Consider the following 6,896-nt stretch of genomic DNA (forward strand, 5'->3'; position numbering starts at 1 on the left):
ATATATATATATATATATATATATATATATATATGTGTGTATATAATGTAAAGGGACCACGAATGGACACATTGGCCGTGTTTATTTCCTTTTATTTATGACACACACTGTTGACAGTTCTTTGGGCTTTCGGTTTTGCACCCACTCGTGCAGCTTCTCCATTGCACTCCTACACACTCTCCCACGCTCTGCTGCGGCCTCACTAAATCAACAGGGAAGAGAGAGAGAGCTCATTAATAAAACACCACATACCTGTACCACCAACCTGACTGGCACTGCCCCTTGAGCACTGCACAGCTGAGCCAGGGACCACACCTCCACCACAATATATATTTATTTTAATTGTCTGTTGACCCACATTCGGGCATTTGTACTTTACATTCTGAGACAGCATTTGCTCAAAAAATTATTAAAAAATGATTAAAGTTAAAAACCTAAAAATTTCACTGCTCATTCTTATAATCAAAATGGGAATTTTGTAAAGGAAAAGCAGTGCCAATTTCGCAAAAATACAAATGTTTTTTAAAAACTGTTGATTAATTTACAGTCAAAGATCCTTTTTTAATTCGAATTTCAAGCTGAATTGAACAAGTATGACAAGCTAACACAAACAGAGGCTCCATGTGGTGCTTTAATTAAAAGTCAGAAAATACCTTTTTATGTATGAGCATATTTGCCATTTTTGAGACTTACTTCCGTGGAGCATTCTTATAATTCAGCTTACGTTTAAATTACAAAATTGATCCAATACTATCAATACCAACTTTGGTACCAATAGTATTGATATTTGGCTTTGGTACTGTCTTTGCCTCCTTTGTTCTGTTTCAACGCCTGTGTTCAGTTAGCCTCTTCAGTACCTACAGCTGTTCACATCTCAGACATTACTTACTTTTTTTACTGCTCTTTCTTCCCTGATATTATTGGTCAGTGTTGGAGTTTCTCATGTGTGGGTCTTTCTCCCTGCCTTTCTTACCCCTGTACACATTAAAGACTGGATTTTGCAGTTTAGGCAGTTGGAGCCCTTAGAACAACATTAGCGTTTTGTTTTTGGCCAACTTGACTCATCCAAGTCCAGTATCCACTCTCACTCAGCTCTGTTTATCCTCTTCAAATAAATCCTGAGAGTCGCCAAAACAATTTCCACCGTATTCCCCAAACATGGGCGCACACATGTGTATGTGTATGTGTGTGTGTGTGTGTGTGTGTGTGTGTGTGTGTGCGTGGGGTGGGGGTGGGGGTGCATCCCCAAAATTTAAAGTGCACCCCCCCCCCAGCAAACCTGTCCTATGTTGGTAATAATTTTACCAATTAATGGCTGGGACGTCTTGATGCATTCTCAATCATCCAGGAAAGTAAATCTCCAAAAGTTGATTCTGTTCATCTGGACGTAGCGTTTTGTGGGAGAAATGCTTCGTCACTCATCCAAGTGACTTCTTCAGGGATGTTCAATCAATCAATAACTTAATCTAATGAAGCAGATTATTATTGATCACGAAATCGTATTTGGTTTTCACGGGTCCATAATTTCATATCAACTTTAATAGCAGGAAATTAACTAGGCATGTTCGTTCTCTCTTTTTTGCCATATTCTTCAAGTAACCTATATTTAACAACAACATAATAAAACCGGAAATGCTGTTTTTGGTGTGCCACTCCAATATTTTTAGAGCCACCCCTATGAAAAAATTCTGGAGGTGCCCCTGTCCCCAGATTGTGTACTTTTAATATTTTTATACTGTTGTTTTTTACGAGCGTGTCCTTTTAGAAGAAGTACTCAAAAAGCCAGCATAGCCAGGCAGCAATGAGTAGCGTGGATTTGTGCATCACTGTGTGAAATCAGTGACCCCTCTGTCAGAGATAACCTGCGAGGTAATGTTCTGCTCTTATCGCAGTAAACTGCACCCATGAGGAGCAAGAAGCTTGACAGGCCACATGCCAAGACTAATTTTATAAATGTAATCAGTTTTATGGCACGGTTTAACTGCAGAGATGAAAAAGATGTGCTGTGTCTGTGAACACTAAATGCTTTTCATTTGAAGCAGAAGCATGTACAGGACCACCAGGACCAAGTGCTGCACTTTATTTTCAGTGAGCGCAGGTTTCGTTCTCACTTTCGTCTTGAAGTGCCGCTGATAAAAGGATAAATTACACTCGCAGCTAATTAGAGCAACTAGAACAAACAAGTTAATTTAAACAAGCAAATCAAGCCCACTGAGACAAACAGGAAACAGCCTCTACGTCCCCTCAGCTGCTGCTGATTTCCACCCTGAACGTGAAACTTTATTATAAAGCTCTGAAGAACCGCAGAGAACACGCAGTGGCACACTATTTCCATCCAGCTGTGGTGAGGCTGAATGGAAAAGTCTCACTGCGGGAACCCGAACATCTGATGTGTGCAGAGTGCAAACAGGGAAAGATGCAGATGAATCGTGAGGAGGAGAGGATTTAATGCAGTGTTAATAAGAAAAAATTGTGTATCTTTTTGAAATGGCTCCTTTAAAAGCTTTACTCAACCCCCGCTGACTCCACTGCTGCAGTTTTACTGCGTCTTTTTGCTCTGTCAGCGCCCACAGTCAAAATCATTCTTGGCTTTTGTTGTTTTATCTGGACATTTTTGTGACTGGCTGTGGTTTAAAACTCTGTCTGCAGGGTTTCTGCAACCATTTGTGCTCACGTGCAATAAATAAACTGATTTATGAAGAACAAATTAATGAAAAATAAATTGAATGAAATGAATGAACCCCTCTCTGCAGCACCTTCTGGTGTGTAATGCTACTATTTATAAGCTCTTGATGAACCTCTGCCATATGCAGGTCTTACAAATTACTGCTAATAACTGATATATAAATGATTTTTTTTTAATTCCCCGCTCGCCCCTTCAGGTGGTCTATCCTTCAAGCTCGGGTCCTCTAGAGGCCTGGGAGCTTGAGGGTCCTGCGCAGTATCTTAGCTGTTCCTAGGACTGCGCTCTTCTGGACAGAGATCTCAGATGTTGTTCCTGGGATCTGCTGGAGCCACTCACCTAGCTTGGGAGTCACTGCACCTACTCTCAGAAAAATTATGGTTCTTAAATGGTTCTTCAGATGTCTGGTTCTTTAAAGAACCATCATACGTCAAAGAACCTTTTTATTTTGTGGATGGTTCTTCAGCTATTACAAATGGTTCTTTAAAGAACAAAAGGTTCTTCATCCTTAGCTATCTAAGTTTGATGGTTTAAAATGGCATAAATATTTATTCACTATAATGAGGCTGTGAATTATACTGTGCGTTTTGTTTGTGTGCTTGTGTGTGCAAAGGGGGAGGGCGGGTTACCTGACAATTACCTTTTAAGAGCAGATGGTAGGAAACTGAATATTCAAATAAAAGTTAGAAATACTTGCTTAAAAATATACTGGTGGCAGGGGTGGGGGCCAAAGCCTAAAGACCCTACCCCCAACACCCCCAACCCTGCAACCCCACTTATCACAAATAATGTGGTAATAGAATATGGAATTTGTTATTAAGCCGTTTATGAATATGGTGAGTTAACAAACAGTAGACACAATACACACATTCAAATACTGTACTTTAGTTTTAAGTTTTAATAAAGTATTACTGTTTTCTGCTTCAAGGCATTAATTTTGAGAAATATAGCATAATGATAATAATAGTTGTTGTGAACTTTACAAACCACCCAGCAGTATGTAAAGTCAAGTTATAAAATAAAATAAGCAAATAACAATTGCTCAACAGAATGTCAATATAATAAACACACTTATGCATCAATAATTACTATTTAATATGTTCATTCAATACTTATAATAATGTAACATTTTGTATGTATAATGTTTAGTTTTGACAAAGCACACTGCTTTGGTAAATGATCTGAGTACTTGTTTATCACTGAGCAATTTATTAATATGTGTGTCGAGCCAAATACATGACAGGAAGAGAGAGAGAGTGACGTCAGAACACGTCGTACGGGGGGTGGGGGGGGGGGGGGGGGGGGTCGTTGGGATGCGCATTGAAAGGTTCTTTGTAGCACCAAAAAAGGTTCTTCTATGGCATCAGTCTAAAGAACCACTTTTGGTTCCAGTTGGCACCTTTATTTTTCTGAGTGTAGTGCTCCGATTACCACTGGGACCACCTTCACCTTCACTCTCCACATCTTCTTCTCTGAGCCCTTGGTACTTCTCAAGCTTCTTCTGATGCTTCTTTCTGATGTTGCTTTCATTCTGAACCGCTACATCTCTCACTACGGCCGCTTTCTTCTGTTTGTCTACCACCACTATGTCCGGTTGGTTAGCCACCACCATTTTTTCCATCTGGAAGTCACACAGGATCTTAGCTCGGCCATTCTCCACCACCCTAGGACTGCGCTCTTCTGGACAGAGATCTTGGATGTCGTTCCTGGGATCTGCTGGATCCGCTATCGTTTTATAAAAGTGCTTTATAAATAAAATTGGCTTTTTATAATATATTACATATTTGGGAAGATTTTGATCAGATTTTGATCAAAAACCACCTCCCACAGGCTGACTCTGAGTCTGGAAAACACCCTACCTAAATAAATAAATAATAAATAAGTAAATGAAGTATCGACCTATTTGCTCTTTTATTACAGCTGAGGGCACGTCAACATATCAAATTGAAATCTTTCACCACTACTTTCATGCTTTTTCACATGAGTGTTTTTCTCATATAAAAACAACAATAAGTTTTGATATGTCAAATTTTTAACTTTCTAATTCAAACATTTGACAAGATTACCTGAAATCTATTACGTCAAAATTGTGGGATAGTATGAAATTTTGACACATGAATAAAAAATTTTATTTTTCATTTTTTTGTGGTGGAAAGAAGCTTCCAGATTTTTTTCATATTACAAAGATTTTTTTTTTTTAAAGTCAGTGAAGCTTCTTAAAAATTAAGCACTCTCTGAGATAAAGCTGTAAATTTACAGGGAAAATACTGTCAGACTTTATCCCTCTTCATTCTGGGATTAATGCAAAAAAAGAAAAGAAAATTATCTGTTAGAAGAGAAATAAAAGAAAAAAAAAAGGACTTTATAAAGTTTTTGTTAAACACTTTTTACAAGATACACATGAAGTCACCACGAATGTAATAATAACAAACCCATGGAATAAATAAAATTAATATACACACACAAAAAATGATTGTTTTTAATGGGACCACCTGACCGGAAGCAGTGTCAGCTCGTTGCTCTGGTCGACTCACGCTTGGTTCGGTGTTGTCATAGTGACGACGTTGAGTTTGCTGGCAGCGTGGAAAGTTTTTCTCTAATAAAAGTGGCGGTGAGTTCGTGTTTCTGCGCTTCTTTCTCCGTGTGTTACATTTAAAATCTTAGCAGGGTTACTGTTATTTTATTTATTTTTTTGTTATTCCGGTTTAATAAAACGGTTTAATGAAATTAGCTCCACGTTCTAGCTTTTCGGGTGCACCTCACCCGCTTCACCGTCACGAGCAGCTGGTTGTCTTTCTTTCGGTAATTCAGGAGCTCTGCGTGTGTTTTTAAAAAGTGCAGCTGTAAATATCACAATTAAACTCCAGAATATTCTACCTAACTTATTCTCACTTAAATTATTGTAATTGTATTTAAAAGACCTGCGCTCTTTGGTGACCCTGTTAGATGCAGCAAAACTGTTCAAATCAAGATAAAAATATAATAGTGGGAAAAACAAACCCTGTGATTTTAGAAGAGGCATCAGTGTTAAACTGATTGAAGTTTATACATAAAGTTTTCTGTGGGGTGGGGTCCTCTCTCTCTCCACTAGGTTGACCTGCAGGTGAAGATGAACACAGCAGTTGGGTTTCTCCCTGAAATTAATACAAACAAAAGCAAACAGAGGAGCAGCACTTACTACAGGTAAGGACCAGCTGCAGGGCAGGAAAGGGCAGAGAGCAAGGAGGATATCTCACCCTATCCCTAGCACGTCCTCTGTCACATCAGCTCTCTGCATGTCCTCTGTTATTACATCCACGAATCTTCCTCTTTTCCTCCTTTTTCTTTCCTGGAACACCCACACAGACATTCTCATGACCTTGTCTTTACTTCTTCATCAACATCAAAGCAAACATCACTTGTGCAGTGCTTATCAGTGTATTCACTTAATACTAGGGGAAAGTATTCCACTGCTTTCTTTATCAAAGATATTTCATAGTGCTCAGTTAATGAAAACAAGCACCACATAACTGACAGGTTGTTGTATTACTGATGTGTTTTCTGTGTCATGCCATAACCTGCTGATATGCTTTACATCTTTGACAGCATGGCATTAGAGTGAGGACAGAAGTAACCCTCAGAGTAAACTTTAACCTCACTTTCAGTGTTCGGTGCAGCTCTTACAGCTGCTGGTTGGTCTCTTAAAGAGAGGGTGGAAGTGAAATATGCCCTTGCCTTTTTATGGACAGAAACAGGAAGTTGTAATCAGAATATGTGGCAACTTACCCCGCTATCAGATGTATTGCAGTCATCACTTACTCCATGTGCATCTATTATGTTTCAGTGTCATTCATTTCCACTTACTATTAACTGATGAACTGTGGCACTATTAAAGAATATTTGATTTCCTTCAGTGATGACTGACGCAGTCCTGAAGTATTCAAACAGTGTTTCCTCAGCATAACCAATGCGCTCCACCTACACAGAGTGTGCTTAGAAAGCAGCACTGGTGCTAACTGCAGGTCTTTGGAAGTAATTTCCACTTAAGGCTTCTTTGTTTAGAGCAGCACTCAATGTGCTGGAGAGTGCAGTGACATAGCAGCAGGGTATCAGTCTCTGAAGTAATGATGGGAACTCAACTTCCCGTGTGTGTGTGTGTGTGTGTGTGTGTGTGTGTGTGTGTGTGTGTGTGTGTGTGTGTGTGTGTGTGTGTGTGTGTGTGTATTTTAGCAGG

Source organism: Pelmatolapia mariae, linkage group LG3_W (assembly GCF_036321145.2).
Source record: "Pelmatolapia mariae isolate MD_Pm_ZW linkage group LG3_W, Pm_UMD_F_2, whole genome shotgun sequence".
Taxonomy (NCBI): domain Eukaryota; kingdom Metazoa; phylum Chordata; class Actinopteri; order Cichliformes; family Cichlidae; genus Pelmatolapia; species Pelmatolapia mariae.